Source organism: Triticum aestivum, chromosome 5A (genome assembly GCF_018294505.1).
Source record: "Triticum aestivum cultivar Chinese Spring chromosome 5A, IWGSC CS RefSeq v2.1, whole genome shotgun sequence".
Lineage (NCBI taxonomy): Eukaryota > Viridiplantae > Streptophyta > Magnoliopsida > Poales > Poaceae > Triticum > Triticum aestivum.
Window position 1 is genome coordinate 708010889 of NC_057806.1, and position 22214 is coordinate 708033102.

General features: G+C 45.0%; 2 pseudogenes; both read left to right on the forward strand.

Annotated features, from left to right (window-relative positions):
- The first annotated feature begins 19128 nt into the window (after positions 1-19128).
- LOC123108570 (probable nicotianamine synthase 2) lies at positions 19129-20105 on the forward strand (annotated as a pseudogene).
- A 751-nt stretch (positions 20106-20856) lies between these two features.
- Positions 20857-21755, forward strand: LOC123101862 (probable nicotianamine synthase 2; annotated as a pseudogene).
- The last annotated feature ends 459 nt before the right edge of the window (positions 21756-22214 follow it).

A 22214-nucleotide genomic window follows, 5' to 3' on the forward strand; every position in this document is an offset into this window, starting at 1 on the left:
TGGATAATATATGTTCTTCCAGCACGAAATCTCAACCTCTCAAGTAATTTAATTAGTCAATTTTATTCACCAAATGTTAAACTTCTGTGTCAATTAAGTTTAACATCCTTCAATGCAAAAATAAATAAAAATAGCCTCACCTACTTTATGAACTACTGATAGTACTTCCTCCGTCCGAATTAGGCTCCCTCATATTTTGGTTTAAATTTTAACCATCCATTACTAATAGCATATGATTTATATGAAAGAGGATTCATACCATATAATTTTTGTAGCATTTTTTAAATATTTTATCAGTTAACTTTATAGTCAAAATTTAACGTTAAATACAAGGGGGTCTAATAAACCCAGAGGGAGGCAGTCTGCTTAAACCAATGCTATTTTTGGCCGGAATGCTTACTCTGAAAAAGATAGATGGTGAATCACATTATCCACGTAAGTTGTGCTCTCAAGAGGCAAAGAAAGTAAAGGTGGTGCTGCATCATTACGATGTTGTTTCGCGAAAAAGAAACGTCCCCCGGAAAAGGGTATTTCCTAATGCGTAACGCGATAAAATAAAGTGCGGGCGTGCCAGCATACAATAGTATACAAATAAAAGAGACACACAAGATCAGGGAACTCTGTATTTGATTAATTCTTTTGAGAATTACATCAAATGGTTCCCACACAAGTATATCATGTTTCTCTATGCAATCTGACTAAGTTTAGCGACTGTGTAGCTTCAGGTTCCCAGAGCCTAGACTAATGAGTTGTTCCGGCCTCGTCAGTCGCGGAAAAGAAATCATGTCATGAGACTTCGTTATGGACACCTAGCCGTGAGGGCCGTCAATGAAATATCAAGATTTACATGCTAGGCATGTCATCATATTGAGTAACCATGTTGTTCAGAAAATCACGAAAGATATTTGGATCTGGATATTTAATGTCCAGCACGGGCTAAGCTAATTAGCCCGTGACAAATAATATTGCAATATGTCGTACTGCCTTCTCATCATACAATAAAATGGTGCGCCTTTGCGAGTCCACTTGAGCTGAGTCTTTTATATAAATATAAAGGCCTGGATCTGTCACGACACTAAATACTTTCAAGCCCAAACTCTCCACGATCAGGCTAAATGACTGTTCCAATTGTAGCGCAATCAACTCTAAAATTATGCATAGGAACGATCTGCTCCTAGAGTGATCCGAATCCAAGTTGAACATTCTAGTTCACTCCTCACATATTATGCATGGAAGAGATCAACTATATGAGTGATCTGCCTCTCAAATATTTCTGCTTGGCAACCATGGCAATGATCTGAATCCAAGTTAGGCACCAACTAAACTCCTCCATAAATATTTCTCTACGGATACGATATGCTAGATGAGAGCGATCCGAATCCAAGCCAAGCACTATTTGATTTTCTTCTCAAATATTTCTGTACGAAAACGATCGACTATGAGAGTGATTCGAATCCAAAATCCGGCACCAGCAACTTGCCACCAAATATATTTTTTTATACGGAAACGATCTGCTATGGGAGCGATCCGAATCCAAGTCATGCACTAGTTGATCTGCCTATCAAACATTTACCACATGCCGCAACTGGATTGGTAAACCAATCTAAAATAATCCGGGGCAACAAAAGGATTCGGTGTAAACCGATCTTCTAATATGAGGCGACCAGCTGTGAGAAAAAGGGACATCAGATCTCACCATTTCTTACCATAAGAGAACGTTGCCGTGTCGATGCGGCCGCCAGCCAGGCGAGGTATACTATGGGATTTTGGTGGAGTAGCAGGGCGGAAGTAGTGGGGCTTTATCATCAGGGACTATGCGAGATGTACATGTTCAGGGCTCCATGCATGCGAGCAGCCAGGCCGCGAGCAGCCCGTGTGTGCGTCCTCTCCCCCCTGTACATGGGAGGAGATGAGCCTTTTATAGGGAGCACTAGGGCAGCAGGATTAGCGAGAGAAATCAGTAGTGTGCCGCCGTAAGCTGTTGGCCAGAGTTCGATTCTTGCTCAGCGGCTCGCTTATCCTGCGTGCATGCTGAGCAGCCCGTAGCAATCTATCTACTAGATAACTATGCATTGTTATAAAAACTCATAGGCTAACACCGACCAGGCGGTTCGGCCACACGTACGTTACATGCGCGCTGCTTCCATGTACGTGGCTGGCTACGTGTTGACTCTTTCCATTGATAAACGTGCTATTTAGCAATACTATCTACTTCAGTCATGGCATGGCATGCATAGACTAGGACATGGGCTGTAGCCTCTCAAGCCCACTTAATTAAACCATAAAGATTATGCATGTACCAGCACATTCCTTTGTACTCTTAAATGCACACACTAGTGCTTCACATTATTATTTATATTTTCCATATGAAATGTGGGCTAGATAAATAAGTGACAAAAACTCATCAAACAGATGTCCATATGGTTCGTGCGTCCATGACAGTGAAGAGCACAAGTGGTCGAGCCTGCAAGCAGTCCAACCAATTAATGTACTTGGATGCAATGACCAGACGCAAATGCTGGATGACATTGACAACAGATCGAATTGCTATGTGCGCAAAATGCGAATGTTATAATCGATGCTATGTCTTTGTCAATCAATTCTAATTAATTTGTATTCAATCAAATGAAACACTGTTTTTTCTAACCAATGCTAATTAATTTGTTGTTCAATCAAATCAAACAATATATAGTTGGCACAAGCTCAAACTCAAAGCTATATACATACATGCACAAATTTAGCTTTGTAAACGCATGACTCATGTTCTCCATGGCTGGTGGAGTGTTTTTTAGATCTAGAGTAGCAGAGCTACTCAGAAGGCCTATTATACTCGGACAGCATCAAAGTTCATAGGCAAGTTGGTACATCGCTAATGAGCACTTGATCTCCATCTCTTCTGTTCAGAGCAGCTAGCTCGTGAGCCAGGGCATTATTGCATCGCTTCACGTACCAAACTTCACGCATTGCCGACCTGAGTCCTCTGCTCTTCGTGCACTTGGCGACAGCATGGTACTCATTCTCTTAGTCTTGACCACAAATACTGCAGGTTGCATCCGTTTTGAGGGTTCGTTTAAACTTATTTTCCTTAGTGGCTAGTGTTTTAGTTGCCACTCTCCAGCCGAATATCCGAATCTTTCTGGCAACATTAGCTTTTCATATTAGGTCCCAAATGCTGCGGTCATTGGCTTCTCTTGCTGAATTGGGCGGGTTATAGCTTGGTTGGGCAAGACTTGCTCCAAGCTTCTAGGCACTCTTTATTGAAAAGACTCCATTATTTTTGTAGTGCCACGCTAGTCGATCCTCAGCATCGGAGCTCGGGATAGGGATCTTGTAGATCACATCGGCATCGAACGGGTAGAATATCTGTCTGATTAGACTTCCATTCCACTCCTTCCTCTCAGGAATCATGAGTTGGTTCACCCATCGGAGCCCTGATCACCGGATGAACGCCACTGTCATGAGCCCTTCCCTTCTTGGTAGCCATTGGTCTCGCTGAATTTGAATGTTTTTCCATCGCCCACCCTCCATATTATCCCTCTTTTCAGTAGCTGAAGTCCGAACTCAACGCCTCTCCACACCGGTGACGCATCTGTCGCAAAAAACGGTGTCCATGAGGTTTCCATTAGGGTAATACTTTGACTTTAACACCCTCGCACACAGGCTCTCTGTGTTTTGAATCAACTTCCACCCTTGTTTTGCAAGTAGAGCCTGATTGAAGAGGTGCATATCTCTAAATCCAATACCACCTGCTCTCTTCGGTTTTGTCATGCGCTCCCATATATATATTCTTCTTATTTCACAAGGCGAGTCATGTTTAAAAAATTATGAAGTAGATGTAGCTTTTATTCGGTGGATAAAGAAAACACATCCATAGTACACATATATAATTTGGAGTACTATAATTTGGTTTGCATACAAATCCCCTATGAAGTTCATCGATAGTGAAATTTTGGCATAAAATTGACATATATGAAATTGAATATAAAATTGACTTATAAAAAAGAATATTAAATTAGCAATTAGATTTTGGTTTGGCAATAAGTAATATCTAGTCATAATGTCCAGTGCCATTGAAACAGGCCTAAATATATCAACATGATAGAATCGCTAGAACGCATGGCAATGAGACGATTCAAACAAGTGAATCAGAGAGTATAATGATGTACAATGGCCCCCTACAAGGTATACATGTGGTCATGTACGAAGAATCACGAGGTCGATGCCAGATATATATGTGACAGCTAGTGTGTCATAAGAGTTAATGAAGAAAACAATGTTGCCACTACAACAAACCGTGTGAAGTATGCAAGAATATGCCAGTTCTGGTGAACAAACTACAAGTTGTTGGAAAACAACATTAACACGACAAGAAATTACAAGCTATGATGAAGATTCAGTGGGAGATAATGTTTTCACACTAATTCCTATGTATAGTAACTGATAAGTACATTCTCTTAGATGTCACAAAAATGTGTGAAATATGCAAGAGTACAACTCATTTATGGTGAATTAAATACAATTTCACTTAAAACAACATGATCATGATAAGATAGTACTCCCTTGGTCCCATAAATATAGTGCGCATTGGTTTTCAAAAAGTCATGTTTAAGAAACTTTGACCGAGTTCATAGAAAAACCATCTATATTCGAAATACCAAGTATATATCTTATGCAAATATATTTCAAGATGAATCTAATGGTGCTTATTTGATATTTTATTATGTTGATTTTTGAAATTAAACTCGGTCAAAATTCAAAGATTGAGTTTTTTTAATACGCACTATATTCCGGGGCGGAGGGAATACAAAGCTATAACGAAATTAAGTGGGTAGTATACCAAATTCCGAGAAATGGGAACACAAATAAATATTGTCTCAAATGGGCAACCGGCTGAGGCAGCTAGACTAAGATGACCATGGGTTGAAGGTTCTAGATACATGACATTACGCAAATGATGAGTTGACAAGAACACAAAGTTTAGATAGGTAACACAATGTAAGATTTAATTTTAAGGAAAATATTAAAAAGGAAACTAAGAACTTGGTTAAAAATATTGTTCTACATAAGGCAGTAGGTCTCAATTCCATTCTCTCATTTTCACATAACAACGGCAACAACATATAATAAACCGCTTAGAATTTCTTGTAATAAAATACAATCATATTTATCAAGGCAGGTTCAAAACAATATATTTATCAAGACTTACAGTTTATCTACAATTTTTTTTATAATTTAAATTGTGTAATCAAATAACTTGCCAACATGATGAAAACGATATATTCATAAATCTTTGCATGCAACTGTGTGGTTTTCTCAGCTACTTTTAATACGATAATATAAAAGCCATCATCCAAAAAAAACGGCAACACATAGTGTTCATTTCCTCGTGAAGCAAAAAGCTAGAGTTGGAATGAAAAGCTGGAAGCTGCAATGGCATCACATGCATAGTACTCACATCCTTGTGCTGAAGGCAGGCACAACATGGGTGCCAAGCACGGCCTGTCAAATCACGCTCTTCTTCTGACATTCACGCTGGTTCCATGCATTGCACTAGCAGCAAGCACAGTTGTGTCATGCGATCAGCGACGCTGGTGTCAGTTGCCCGCCATATATACTACTACTTCATTGTCAGTGCTGACTAATTGTTCACTACTCAAGAGAATAGATGGACGGATCCACCATCAATCGACTCGCCGACATGGCCGTGTTCCTCCTCTTCCTCCTCATACTTGTTCTGTCCGTCAGCCACATCATACACGGAGACGGGTCAGGAGCAGTTGCTGCCCCCAGCCTCGTCATCGTGACGCTGCGGGGTCACGGCCCCGACGACAAGACCTCCGTGGCCGTGCAGAGACACGACCTTTCCTTCGCCGGCTTCACCAACGGGAGAGGCCATTGGCAGGCCTTCCCAGGCTGCGAGCACCTCTTCCCTGCGTCCACGACCCTCCCGTTCGGCAACAGCTACAGCGAGCTCATCGGCGGGATTTTTTGTCCAAAAGGACCCCCTGGCCAACAGAATTGTCAAAAAAGACCACATGTCAAAAACATTGTCAAAAAGGACCCCCTCGCTAGTGGCGGCAGGCGCGGCAGGCGACACGTGGCGCCTGCCGCCACGCCAGGAGGCGGCAGGCCCTGCCGCCACCGTAGGAGGCGGCCGCGCGGGATATAACCGTTTGTGCACAGTGCGCCGAGCCGGGACGGAACGGCCAGGCCTGGTGGGCCATGCCGCCACCCAGCGAGGCGGCCTCTGTTGCCGCTGTCGGGCGCGGGCCGACAACCTGTGATGCTCGCGGGCCCCGCCTGTGGGCCAGGCCGCCACTGCAGCAGGCGGCGACCCTGTTGCTGCACGCGCGACAACGACGCAAACGGCGCTGATTCCGGTGGGCGCAGATTTTCACAGGCGCTGCTTTTCCCCAGTTCCTTGTTTTGTTTTCTGCCACAAGTTTCGATGATCCAGAATCGGATTCCCGCCTAAACTTTGTAGTACTGATTGCTACGTAGACGATACTGATTAAAGCAATGCGTGATTCTCGCTTTCGTCTATTTCTCCAGCCGAAGCGACAGCACTCAGGCGTGCTGTTTTCAATGCGTGTTTTCCTGCCGCACACTCGAGAGCATTGTTATTGCTGCGTGTGATGAGACACCGCGATGCTGGAATCCGATGCCGCGGTAGGTGAGTTCTGGCTAGTTCTGCCGACAATACAGTGGTCCTCTTCTTTTTAAACGCACATCCGCGGCTCCGTGTGCATACACTCTCTCTCTCTCGCATATCTCTGGTTGCCTTCTCTACCTCTTTGCTCTCTCTAAGCGCATACACAGACAGAAAGGAAAACTTGGTAGCCACTTTTACTCGTGATTTTGGTCGATTTGGAGTTGGATTTCGAAGATGATGAAGTTGAAGAAAAGATAGATTAAGGTAAGATCTATCCATTTTTGTTGGTTTCGTTCACATGCATGATGTTTTTGTTCTGTTTGATTAGTTCCTAAGTGTGTGTTCTCTGTTGTTTTAGGCATAATTTTAGCACTTGAAGGAGTCATTTGGAGTCATTTAGAGCTTGAGGAGTAGGATTTGCATTGCGAAAGTGAACTATGAAGTTGAAGATCAAGGTATGAGCTTTGCAATACGTGTAATTTTTTGTGCATGCACGATGGTAATTAGTTAGTCTTTTAGCCCGTCATTAGCTATGCGATGTTAGTGCTTAGAGGTTAGAAATAATTTCAGACGACAAATACAACATTTATAATATATTATTTAGAAGAGTAGATTGAACATGTTATATCTATGTTAGGTGCATCCATTAGTATTGACATGCGAGAAATCTTAATACGGTAATTAGGAAAAAAACTTGTACAGTAATTGTTCATTGCATGTGGTATGTTATTTCATGTGGTATGTTTATTAATAAGTCTATAGTTAGGAAGCGTAGGTCTACTTTGTTATGTCGCAATAATCTAAATTTTATATGTTAAGATTATGTGCTAATGTACTTGATGATGTATGTAATTAGATAAAATAATTTATCTTAGTAGCAAACAAGGAGGAGATGACGTGATTGAAGAAATTGTGTTTCTATCTTCGCTGTCCCTTTTGAGGTGATGACCACATACATGCAAGTGCTATTTTCATACTTTTGATAGCAAAAAGAAAAATCCGTGTGTAATATTGATGTTCATGTGATAATAGGTTGACTCAGTTCATATAGTACTGGCGACGGAAATTTATTCGAACTATTTGGACTCTTAATTGCATTCGCAAGCACATACATATTGAAGCTAAGGTATAAAATGACACCGTAATTTTGTTAATATTTTTTATATTGATGTACTATTGTGAATAATGTGCATGCCGTTGCAAATATTATTATTTGTAAATAAATGATTGCTATCGTATGCTATGAAAAAATTATATAAAGCCGGAAGAAATTAAATGTTTTACTCATATGACATTAAAATGTTATTATTGTACTGTTATGTTTAGTGGCTGTTGTAAGAAAATTAATTTGTACTAATAGTCATTTTTACTCTTGTAGACGAGTTTGAGAAAAAATAGATCTTTAAATACACTTTAACCAAACCCTTAAAGTCTACGCAAATGATTCTAGAAACAAACCGAATATTTGTAACAAAAATACGGTTATTATTTTAGTCGTATGATATGTAAATGTTGTCATCATTACTAAATGTTCAGTTACTAACTATTTGAAATGTAAAAATGTATGGTGGTTAGGTACTATGGAAAATTTAGTAGTGTACTATGGGAACGTCTTACGTGACGGTCCTTTCGGGGTGGATGTGTCCTTGTGCGAGTCGACTACAATTGTAGTGAGAGACATGGTCAACGTGGGTTACGCAGCAGTTAGAAGGTGCATCCGAGCGGTGTTTGGCTCAGGGATGCAGGGGAAAAAATGACAATGGAGGCCTTCGTCGTTGACAGAGGAAATGGTGGGACAGTTGCCCATTGGGGTTTGCGGCCTGTCACAGGTGATTGGTCGTGGGGGTCGTACATGAGGTTTGCAAGCAATCCCAATAACTCAATGTATGGTCAGCCGATGGTGTATGTGGAGTTCATTTCAGTCACTGATGTTGCCGGATGCAGTAGCAGGGGTGGTGAGGTCGAGTTGGCCATCACATCAGCCCCTAGCATCGGCCCATCGGAACCGACGGGCGGCCAGCCTGTGTATGACACAGGATATTGGTCGACGACCGTTGACATGAGCGAACACGTGGAGGGATTGCCGGAGGCGCTAGATGATGATGATCATTCTTCTGCGTCTTCGGAGTCAAGCGGAGAAGAAGATGTTCCTCCTCAGAGGGCGGTCGCGGCGGCACTGCAACCTGGGTTTTTACAGGATATGAGCATCACCAACGAATTTCACTCTGCTTCTGGCCTAGGAGCGGGAAGCCTGGAGGTTGGGCAAGTTTTCCCAGATAAGAAGTCTGCTTACCAGGCAATGGGTAGCTATGCAATCGGCATCCACCGCCAGCATAGAGTGAAGCAGTCTGATAAAAAAGAGTTGAAGGTCATATGCATCCACACCGCAAAAGGTTGCCGCGGAAGAGTTCTCGCTAGACTGAAGCCTGGGGTATGTCAGTCATGGCATATCACAAAAATAGTGGAGCATACCTGTGAGCAAACTGGGACTCTTTCAGATCAGTGCAACGTGACAGCAAAATTTGTGGCACAGACGATGGAAACAATTGTGCAGGGAAGTCTCAACATTAGTGTTAGGGCTCTGCAAAAAGATGCAGAGGATCTAATTGGATTCCCAGTTAGCTACAGCAAGGCTAGGCGTGCGAAGGAAAATATATTCAAGAACTTGTATGGTACCTATGAGGAGGCATATTCTTATGCCCCTAGAATGCTTCATCAAATAGCAAGTGCTAATAGGGGGATTCAAGTTTGGCGGAGAGAACGTCCAAACCCAATGAACCCGGGTGAGCTAATCCTGGACCGCTTATTCTGGGCATTCGCCCAGACTATACAAGCCTTCAGGCACTGTCGCCCGGTATTATCTGTTGATGGTACCTTTCTCACTGGAAAGTACAAGGGCACACTATTGGTGGCGATTGCAGCGGATGCAAATAATCAGCTTCTTCCTATTGCATATGCATTGGTCGAGAGCGAGAACAAAGATAGCTGGTTGTGGTTCCTGAGCTGCGTGAAGATTGGTGTCGTGAAAGAGCGTAAAGGTGTTTGCATCATTTCTGATCGCAACACTGGATTATTAAGCGCTCTTGAAATAATTAAGGCGTCAGAAGAAGAGTGGGGCTGGCCCGATCTAGAGGGAAGGTGGTGCATGAGGCATTTGGCAGCAAACTTTTACTCCAAATTCAAAAACAAGGATTGGTTCAAGTTATTCAAGAGGATGTGCATGCAAAAAACTGAAGCCAAAATGAATGTGATATGGGCAGGTATCAATGGTGAGATCGACCGCGCGGCCTTGCCGCAGAGACAAGACCGGAGGGGTCGTAGGACGGCCATAAATTTGAGCCAGTGGATCACCGAGAATTGCCCTCATTTGGAGAAGTGGGCGCAGGCTCATAACACCGGGGCTCGGTATGGAATAATGACCAGCAACATGTCAGAGGTGTACAATGGTGTTCTTAAAGGGGTGCGAGCACTGCTTATCACAGCCCTAATTGAAGAAACTTGGAACCGGACCCTGTCATACTTTGCAGACATGGTCACCGTTGCCAAAGCACAAGTTGAATTGAACAAGCCATGGTCCGAGAAGATGCAAAGACATCTGGATGAGAAAGCAAAGAAGTCCCAAAGTCATGGCTGCAGGAAAGTGGACGCACTTAGGAATAAGTGGGAGGTCAATGTGCGAGCCAAGTACGTTAAGGGTCACCACAGAGGATCAAAAAAGCAAGCTGTCACCCTTGGCTCAACCTCCTGTGAGTGCACTTGTAACAAGCCCAAGCTTGAGGGCTACCCTTGCAGTCATGTGCTCCGGGCGACTGCTGTTCAAAAAATCAGCGTCGAGCCATACATATCGCCGTACTTCAACATGTACAATCTGTACAACACTTGGAACGGTGAGTTCTGAGCTTGGGGCATTGATATGAACTACAAAATATTGTGGCCAGATGGGCCGAAATGGGTTCCGAACACCGACTTGATGAGAACCGCAAAGGGACGACGTCAGTCTAGGCGTCATCGCAATGACATGGACCATAGCCAGATGGGAGAACCAAGGCGATGCCGCGTTTGCAGGTGTCCTGGACATTCACGCAAAGACTGCCCGTATCGAGCCAACAATAACGCATGATGTTGATATATATGTACTCGCCATGTCTATTTATATTTCTACTCGTTATGTGTACTTATATTAAATTTAAATTGATTCTCTTTGTATTATTGTACTTCTGATGTTAACTTCAGATAATTAATGTAAATCGTATCTCTTTGTATTTTTAAGTTAATTTTGATTTGCATTTGTATTTCTGTCTTTCTCGTAATTTATATTTATATCTTTGTGTGCAGGTTATGGGTGAAGTGCCAGTGCTTTTGCAGGGGCCCCATAACGCCGGCCACCGTTGCCACCTATTTTTGAAACCAAATACTAAGCATGATTATCGGCCTTTCAGACTTCGAACCATAAAGAAAACATGGCCAATACACAATCATTTCCTTGCTCACCTTGACGCTTATGGACTACAAGGTTTTGCTAGGCTCACATCATGCGATGACCAAGTACGTTCGGACCCATCCCTTTTGACATCCCTCGTTGACCGGTGGAGACCTGAAACCCACATCTTTCACTTTCGTTTTGGGGAGCTTGCACCTACACTGAAAGATGTTTCTATGATCACTGCTCTATCAATTAGAGGTGAGCCGGTAGTCTCTCCACGAGTGTCTCCATCTTGGGCATTAGATATAGCAGCCCGTCTTGGGATGGAAATGCCAGAATCACAACGTTCTGGTAACCCTCGGGGCATCCCACTCGTCTGGCTTCGTGATAACTTTTTTAATTTATCTAGCTTCGCCAATGAGGAGACGAGAAAAAGACATTTGTTTGCGTATTTGTTGTGGCTCCTCGGGAATCTATTTCCAAATTCACATGGGGATGTTGTTGTCCCTGGTCTCATCTACATTGCAGAGAATATGGTAGATGAACCTTTACCCGAGCAGCCAAAATACAGCTTCGGTTCTGCCATGCTATCTCATACATACAGAGGCTTGTGTGATGCCACGCAAAAAACCTCTTTCGCACAAAAAGCTCCATTACTTTGTGTCGCCTATGAGTTTCTACAGTTGTGGTCCTGGAAATACCTCCCTGTAGGATGACCTCGTATAGTACAACCCATATACCCATACGACTTTGGCGAGGGTGCTAGCGCAACTATGGCCACCAGGTGGACAAAGGCACGGAGACGTTAGTCTCCAGATATTGCGAAAAATTGTTACCCTATGTACCACCAGCAGTTTGAGATACTTGATGAGGCAGAAGTCACATGGAACCCGTGGACTCAAGACCAGCTAAAAATGGTCTTTGATGCTCGACACTTCAGACCAGGCATGTTGACCGATAGTGCATTCTGGCTGACTCGCTGCAACTTATTGTTCCTGTGGTGTGTTGAACCTTACAACCCAGAGCGTGTAATGAGACAATTCGGTCTCTATCAAGAAATTCCACCACCTTTTCCCAGACGTATCGACGAGGAAACACATAAGTAAGATGTGACATCCCTAAATAGTTAGTGTCATTTTTAATTTACTAAACTCACACTTTGTTACATAATTTGCAGGCTAAAAAATATGGTCAGGGGTTGGAGTTTATACGATTGGAGGGAAGAGAACAGTGAATGGGTACACAAGTGGGAAAATGAAGCGCTAGCAGATATAGTGCGTCAACTTAGGTATATTTTATGTACATTATTTTTTTACGATGATCATACGATGTGTGAAGATGCTTTGCTTTTATCACAACAGTTTATGTAATTATTTAATTTCGCAGACCGTACGATGGAAGTACAGATCAAGCGTACAAGCAGTGGTATTGCATGAACACACGTGCTAGCCTGGCCAGTCAGCCAGCTACTATACCAACACATCTCACACAAGAGGAGCAGGCGCGGAGACATGTTGAGCTGCATGCAGCTTACTATCGTGACTACCTGGTAATCACTTGTAACTTTTTTAGGTCCATCATTTCATAAGCATTTGAACTAAATAACATCCCAATATTGTTCAACTTGAAAATGTCAACGAAGTAGGGCAGATGGCTACGGATAGCATGCCGGCCCAGGGCCCATATCGCAAGACATTCCAGAAACTTTTGCAACAATTCGTGGCAAAGAAGTTCAGATGCGGTAGAGGCGATGACGTTGCCACTGGAGCATACATGCCGGTAGCTAGGTCAGCCAGACCGAGTGCGGCACCATCGTCCAGACCGAGCGAGGCGCGTACGAGCCATGAGCAATGGGGGGAGGGTCCGAGTACTAGAACGACATTGCCACGACATGACTCATCTCTGCCGCTGCATCGCTCTTCTTCGATGCAGCTTCGTCAGGGGCAGACATCTCAGGACCATGGCACTGGCTTGGATTCGATGCCCGAGCAATTTCTTTCCCCTAACCCATATGCGTACACAGGATATGATGCATACACCCAAGTTGAGGGATCTCAGCCGTATCTCTCCACGCGAGGGATCCCCATGCCCGAGGAGACTCGTGTACCAGATTTAAACCAGCACCACGTACAATGGCTAGACAGTATAGGAGAGGGATATGCTCAGGCAGTCATGTTTACATTTCAATGCATTTACAATGATATCATATATTATTCTCTAATAGTTTGTTTAAAATGTTTCTATGTGCAGGACACACCTGATGTTAATTGGGGCGATGAGAACACCCAACGCGGCGTCAACACAGGCCTCCGGGGAGCATCACATGATCATGGCGTCAACACAGGCCTCCGGGGAGCATCACATGATCATGGCGTCAACACAGGCCTCCGGGGAGCATCACATGATCATGGCGTCAACACAGGCCTCCGGGGAGCATCACATGATCTTGGCGACACGGTTACGTCATTAGTTACAGAGTTCTTCGGAGGGGACGTTATTGGCCCATCTTTTATCCCCCCGGAGTCACAACCATACGCCTACAATTACGCTTCAGGTTCACAACAAGGATTCGCGACTCCACCACCTACACAGGACTCGCAGACACATGAAGCCGAATTGGAGTACGGCCGCGGTCTTCGTGTGCCCCGGCCACCTAATCGCTTGTCGCCTTCCGGTCGTAAGGAAAGGCCAGGTGGTCGTCGTTAAGTAGGATGATTCATCTATGCACGTGCGCGACCCATTGTATCTACATATGTGTGTATCAGACTTTTCAATTTGAACATCTATGTATGCTGAAATAAAAATGCACCAGTCAGGAACAATTTTTCCCGCCTATATCTTCCGCCATATTATCCCGCTCCACTCTTTTGCTTATGTTAGGCCGAAATAATTTTTTTTTAAAATTTTGGCTGATGAATACTGTGCAACCATTGCCCGTCTTAGACATTGAAAAAAATATATTTTCAAGCAACGCTTTCCCCTCAATATTTTTCCGGAAACGCTTTCCCTCCATATGTTCCGCCACCCGTTTCCCGCCAACCCCTTCCCGCCATATCTTCCTGCCACCCGTTTCCTGCCATATGTTCCCGCCAACCCTTTCCCTCCATACCACTGTCGTTCTTTCCCGCCATTTTCTCCTCTTTACCTATAAAACCCCCTTCAGACGGAGGTGGATAAGCATTCAAGTGTAGTGTAGTCGAGATGTCCCATTATCCTTTTGACCGTAGTTTTCACCCTGGGATGAGTAGCACTCTTCTGAGGCTAGCTACCAATTTCAAGATGGACAATAGGATAGTTCCATGGGACGATCTCACCGGTAGTGACACCATAATGAATGAGTTGGCTCACCAATTACGTAGGTCTGGGTGGCCTGAAAGGACCTATGAGGAGGAACGTAAAGAACTTCTTAGGTTGGATGCAAGGTGGAAGAAGGTTGTGGAGCCGAAGAGTGAAACTTTTAGAAGGACTGCAGAAAACCACCCATTTTTATGGACTGAGGAGAGCGAGGACGAAGATGATATCTTCATGCCGCCGCTTCCGGGTTCTGCATCGTCAAAGGGCAAGAGTTCTGCATCGTCCAAGAGCAAGAGTACTGCATCCTCGAAGGGCAAGAGTTCTTCATCGTCCAAGGGTAAGAGTTCTTCATCCTCGAAGGGCAAGAGTTCTGCATCAACGGAGGATGACGATGATGCCTTCATGTAGTTTTTAAGCTGTATTCCAGTTGTACCGTTTAATTCAGATGTACTTGCATTATTAGTTTGTACTCTCTTATTGTAAGGCATTATGTTCTATCTTAATTTCATTTTATAGTTGTTGCACGATGCTCGATAATTAGCGGAGGGAAAGAAAATGCCACTACTTTATTCTAAAACTATATATTTTTTCCATCACGACAAGGTACAACTGAAAATAAGATACAACACGATAAGGTACAACTGAAAATAAGATACATCGTAGAATTTAAATAAAGCTACATTTAACTACTAAAATGAAGCTACATTAAACTGCAGAAATAAAGATACAAATGATTGCGAAATTTAAAATACTACCACAGGAATCTACTGAGTCCAACGTGGATATTTTCCTTTTCCATCGCCAGCTTCTTCTGCTGCCTTGGCCTGACGAGCCCTTTCTTTCTTTCTCTGCCTCTCTGCCTCACGAGCCTCCTTTCGCTGTCGTTCCTGCTCCTCCATGCGACGAGCCTCTTCCCTGTTTTTCTTTCCCATTTCCTCAAAAAAACGGTGTTGCTCCACATAGTATTCTTTTAACTCTCTCTCTTGCTCTGCTTTCTCCTCAGCTTCCGCCTTCTCGCGTCGCTCTTCCGCAAATAAACTATTCCACGCACGGTGACTTCTTTCACGAATCTCAGTCACTGCCCAAGCCGGCTTCTCCGTGTCAATCCAATGATAGTACATGCACAGAGGCGGAGGAGACTACAACAAGAAACAAGAATGTTACTAAAGAATCAATGAAAATACCAACAATATCTATTCGTGATGGTTAAAGCATACCGTAGGCTTGTCGTACTCTGAAATAGCTACGGCAGGATCTTCCTCATAATTGGCGCACATGAAAAACTTCATGCCCAACCAATCTGAAAAATCCGTCACCTCCTTCACCTTGCAAAGATCGCCACACCAACACCGCAGGACTGCCACCCCCGGAGGCAAACTTGCATTCTTCATTTTCCTCGGCCTAATGCTTTGATCCGAGCAAGGCAAACTCATACCGACTGAAAAAATGTGTTACACACTTTGCGCACTGCCGATTTAGAGGATGGGTGGACGAGAGCCTCGGTGTCTCCTTTTATAAGCTCAGACGATAAATGATGGCGAGAAAATTAAGCGGCGATATTTACGATCCCTGTAGTGTCGGCACAACAGCTTTCCGTAGCCTCGGATTCCCAGTGCCATCGCATCCGCTGAGGCAAAAGAAGCAAAGGCAGGATTGATTCCCAGGCGAAAGAACCAAAAGCGTCCATATTCCCGCGCGTCGGAGTCACAGCCATCAAGCTCGCACCTCGAAATCAGCGCCGTCTGCGCACTATCGCGCGTGCAGCAGCACAGGATATGCCGCCTCAGCTAGTGGCGGCGTGGCCCACCTGCTGGGCCCGCGCGCAGCAGGCCTTGTCGGCCGAGTAGCGACAGCGGCAGCGGCGGCCGCCTCACCCGGTGGCGGCAGGGCCCGCCTGGCGCGGCCCGTTCCATCGCGGCACGATGGCCTATGCTGCCCTGTGGACGCACCGTTATTCACCAGGCTGCCGCCTCCTGTTGTGGCAGCCGGGCCCGCCGCCTCACGGCGTGGCGGCAGGTGACACGTGTCGCCTGCCGCGCCTGCCGCCACTAGTGAGGGGGTCTCTTTTGTCAATTTCGTCCGCAAGGGGTCTCTTTTGTCAATCCCAGTGGGCAGAGGGTCTCTTTCGACAAAAAATCCATCGGCGGCCTCGACAACCTGCCCGGCGTGCTGCTTGGACGGGAGGCGATGATGGAGGCCTCTCGGTTGCTCTCTGCCTACCACCCGGGCACCGACGTCGAGCCTGTCAAGCGGGCGCTGGCGGCGATGCAGGTCATGATAAGCGAGGTCCAGCGGTTGGAGCCCATCCGTAAGACAGTCCTTGAAGGATGGGTGACCGGTGCCCGCGTTGCCCCCGAGCACCTGCCCTACATCGAGCACTGGGACACCATGTCCTACGAGATCATCCGCTCCAACCGCACAGGCAAGTGGGACGGTCCATTCACCAAGATGCTGGAGACCCAGGCCAACATCCGCATCTTGGAGGAAGCGCTCGCCGTGGTCGGACTGTTGCGGAATGCCGACTTCTAGCAAGTGCTCAAGGCTCACGCCGCCCCTGTCAACGTGGAGTAAACATACTTACACCAATGCTTTTTTTTAGGGGAATACTTACACCAATGCTGAAACTCTAATAGAGATACATGAGGAATCACGTTACATAACTCAAATAAACTAACAAATGCATCTTTATATGGGAAAGTGGGAAAGACACTCGGCTTCTGTGTCAAGTGATGCACACAACCAATTATTCATTATTCGAAAGTTCAACATAGGAATATAATAAATTTATGTAAATAAATCTCACAATGGCTGCCCCGAGGGCAATTTAGAAGACATAAAAAATGAACCTCATGCATAAAAATCATACTAGTAAGCTACCAACCAAATCGGTTGAACAACCTCGAATGGTCGTCTTCCATCGGTTAAACATAGCCTGGGTATTTGATTACTGAATTCGAACCTTACCAAACCGAAATGGAATGAACATTTAGTATTCTTAGTGGTTAACTGTAAGGTCAACAAATTGCTTACCTTTGAAGCTCTAGGTTGGTTGGTTAGAAACCAAATTAGTTCACTTAGTACCAAACAAACCAATTATTCAAATATGACCAAACCGACTAGATCATTTATGTAATTTTCTCAGAATGCTAGCTCATCCACATGTGGCATCTCCCCTAGGCCTACACACGTCAGACCAGCAGACTACTAAGAAATGGTGGATGACAAACATGAAAGCTTGGTGCCACGTGTTAGTGTGCAACTACATAATTAGTGCATGCAAGCGTTGTGATTGCTTCTAGAGTGTGGCACTACGTGAAAGATGGGTGTCACGTACTAGTGTGTTGACTACTACAGAATTAGTGCATATAAGTGTCGTGCTTGCTTCTAGAGTGCTAACTACCTCATGAGTGTTGCTGGTGCTACTTTTTGGTTAGAAAATTTCTCATGCTGGTGATCCTGTATGTGCGCCTTTTGGCGATGGAACCATGAGCGGGTGCAAGTTACGGGGCCATGAATGCACTTTAACTTGCAAAATAGTTCACATGTGTTATTAAAATCAACCTTTCTTAAAGTTACATGTTTGTTTGCCCATAAAAATCTTGACTGCATGGTCATCACTTCAAAAAATAGCACACTCAATAAATTAACAAGATGAATGTTTAACACTCATCAGCCATACAATTCTTGAACATATATATTCTTCACTATGCTCACCCGCATAACGAGTAACTAAAAAAACAGTGTTTGATGAAGAAGTAAATGAAGTTCTAAGATAGAATAACCTTTTAAAAAAATCTCAGCACAATAATTTAGATTCTTGAACATGTCATCCTTTTTCATGTAATCACTGATGTTATTAGGTCGAAAGATAAATCTCACCAAATGCAAGTTTCTGAAATCACGCGTGTTTTTTGCTCAGATGTTAGGGAACACCAATATAAACACATAAGATTTATATGAAGTAGTATTTTTGTGCAAATTATTTGTGCTAACCATAACATGAAATTCACATTTTTCTAAAAAAGATCATTATTAGAAGAAGATGATAAGCTGGAAAAATGTTTGTTGAGATATTATACAAAAATAACTTAAATATGTTTTTTTTAGATCTTTAGCAGCGCCATGGTCACAGTTTGGTACAGTTTCTGGAAAGACATCATGTGCATTAGGTACTTGTGAGAGAGTGTTACATAGCAGTGCGGAAGATTCACCTTATCTCGATTACCTTGAGGTCCAGTCCATATCTTGGCTTGCAAGTTGCGATGGATGACTTTTCAGGCATATCACCCATCATTTTGATTGCAAACTTGCTACTTGAGCCTAACAAAGCTCGCAATTTCTTAAAGTAAAGAACTCGTCTTAGGACATTAATTTATATGTTGGAAACTATAACTGCACATAATTTGTTCTAGAGAAGACTAGTATATCATGTTACCGAGATGAGTTTTTTACGTGCATGTTGCACTTCTTCATTGGTTCTTCTTTCTTTCATAGCTGAAACTGATTAAGATCACGCATGCCTTCGATAACACTCAATCAAGATCACATTGCCTATAAAATTCTTGAGTACATGGTCATCACAAAAAAAAGATCATGCTCAATAAAAATCACACCAGGACCTTTTGTGGTCCTCTAGATGGAAGCAACACATACCCCATGTTGGCACTCCGTTGCTTATCAAGCAAACAGCGTGATCACCTACTCCACCCCACTCCACGCCACCATGAAAGGGGCAAAATGAATGCCTAGAGAATTGGAGATGGATGTCCTGGTCCAGAAGATCACCGGGTTCCATGATGCCATCGCCAAGCTGTCATGGCTCAACCCATCCCCGGACGTCGACGCGCTGTTTATAGAGTTGGTCACCGCATGCATTCCCCCAAGCCCCACGGATGTCACCAAGCTTAGACCGAAGACGTAGGGGAAGCGAGAGGGCCTCACCCGCCTCTGCGATGAGGTCAAGGAAAAGCTGGAGGAGTATTTCCCTGACATGCTCGCCGCCTTCGAGAACCTGCTGGGCCACCATGGCTTGTTACCCTGGTACCAACAACTACATCAACCTCAAGAAGCTCGAGTATGAGCTTTTGGTGCTCCACGTTCCTTGTGGCATCGCCCCTCCCCGCTTAGCCTTCATCGGCTATGGTCCGTTTAGGTTTAGCTCCTTTCTCCTCGTGACACGCTACCTGCCTTACACCATGTTTGAAATAGACGACCTTTTTGACGTGCCCGACGACCGTGCCGATAATCTGTTCTGCATGGACTCGGATGTGGGCGTGCGCATGTCCTTCCACATGGCCGACATAGCAACCTTGCCGGCGAGCTCGCCGCTTAAGATGTTGTACTCCTGGACACACTCGTCGACATGGACGTCGAGGACATGGTGAAGGTGGTCGTGCTCCTCGGGGCGCACATGGCAGACAGGGTAACCCTTGTCTGCACGATGCTCATGGAGCGCGCGTGGTTCCTATACCCGATTTTGGACACCGTGGACATCAGCCGAGGCGAGTTTGAGGTACTGGCCGTGTGCCATGCCAACGACGATGTCGTGAACTCTATCGTTATCACATAGAAATCCAAGGACGTGCAAGCCAACGGACTTTGCAGCAAGTGTGGTAGGATGGACAGTACAAGCGTGGCACGATGTCAGTGGTCAGCCCTCCGTGCAGGTTCGGTGAGATGGTAGGTGACATGACCCAGCAGACTGAGGAGTTTGCCAACGTTGAAGTGGCCTATTGATTGTTCATAACTGGGAGAACTAATACAACTGGCTGCTTGACCGGTTGCAATTGTATGTGGTCATTATCCTACAAGTACTGGATTTCAAGTCATGTGTCGTTTGTACACAATAATGTGATTGTGGGACTTAAAGGCACGTATTTATGTGTAAGCAGTGTTGAGGATTTTTTTTTTCCTTTCAGAAATAGTATGTGCAAGTGATGAGAATCAATAGTTTTCCCTGTGTGGCATAAACATATAGATTGATGTTTTACGATTAAGCTATACAATCTTTTTCAATGGATCAGTTGCACATTTCTCACAGAAGGGTTGCGCAAGTAATACATCAGACCTTTAGTGTCAACAATATGCAAAGGAGTAAATATTTATTCTTGTTATTTATTTTGTTGTTTCCCTTAACTAGAAATGTAGTTGTCTTGTAGTTGTTTTGCCATTCCTTGGATATTGACTTGCGGCATTCGATCCAAGAGCATCTTCACTTATGGATAGTTCGGGCCCCCGCCCGCATAGACTGTGTGCCTTTGCGTCAATGGTGCATGGATGTTTGTAGCTGACGCACCCCCCTCCCTCCCTCCCTCCCCCTCCCTCCCATTAGCATTCCGCGGGGTGTTTATGTGATGCATGGAATGCTTCGTTGCTATTATTAATACAAAAATGTTCAGGTGGGCGATCGCCCCCGGTTGATTGTTCAAAAAAAAAAACATCGTTGTGCTAGTGCACCGGTCGCACCAATTCCCTTGGTGCACCAGATATGTTCCCGCCGTCCCTCAGCCCATCCCCAGACGTCGATGCGCTCTTCACCGAGCTGGTCACCGCGTGCGTTCCCCCGAGTCCTGTGGACATGACCAGGCTAGGCCCGGAGGCGCAGGAGATGCGGGAGGGCCTCATCCGCCTCTGCTCCGAGGCCGATGGGAAGTTGGAGGCGCACTACTCCGACATGCTCGCCGCCTCCACCTTGATATGTTCCCCTAGTACAGCAACTACATCAACCTCAGCAAGCTAGAATACGAGCTCCTGGTGCGCTACGTGCCCGGCGGCATCGCCCCCGCCCGCATTGCCTTCATCGGCCCCGGCCCACTTCCATTCAGCTCCTTTGTCCTCGCCGCGCGCCACCTGCCCGACACCATGTTCGACAATTACGACCTGTGCGGCGCGGCCAACGATCGTGCCAGCAAGCTGTTCCGCGCCGACACAGACGTGGGCGCCCGCATGTCCTTCCACACGGCCGATGTCGCAGACCCCGCCGATGAGCTCGCCACATACGACGTCGTGTTCCTGACCGCTGAGGACAAGGCCAAGGTCATCGCACACCTCGGTGAACACATGGCGGACGTGGCGGCTTTTGTTGTGCGCAGCGCCCATGGAGCCCGTGGGTTCCTGTACCCGATTGTCGACCCCGAGGACATCGGCCGAGGCGGGTTCTAGGTGCTGGTCGTGTGCCACCCCGACGACGACGTGGTGAACTCGGTCATCATCGCACAAAAATTCAAGGACGTGCATGCCAGTGGACTTCGGAGCGGCCGGGCTGGTGGTGGACAGTCTGCACGCAGCACGGTGCCGGTAGTCAGCCCGCCATGCAGGTTTGGCGAGATGGTGGCGGACGTGAACCAGAAGAGAGAGGAGTTTGCCAAAGCGGAAGTGGCCTTTTGATCGATCGTCGCATGGGGAGAATAATGAACGTGTATGTGGTAATTTTCCTATCTCGATGCTTGATCGCTTGCAATCGCATGCACGTGGTAATTGTCCTACTACTACTTACTCCCTCCGTCCGCGAATAAGTGTACTTCTAGCCTTTGTTCTAAGTCAAAATTTTAAAATTTTGATCAAATATATACAAAAAAGTAGTAACATATATGACATAAAATTGATATATTATGAAATTACAATTCAAAACGAATCTAGTGATACTAATTTAGTGTCATAAATGCTGCTACTTCTCTCTATAAAGTTGGTCAAAGTTTTAAAACTTTGACTTAAGATAAAATCTAGAAGTACACTTATTCATGGACGGAGGGAGTATATATTTCAAGCCATGTGTTCTTTGTACCCAATAATGTATGTGTGGTGTTTAAACGCGAATTCCTTTACACCTTGTACGTGTAAGTGTTG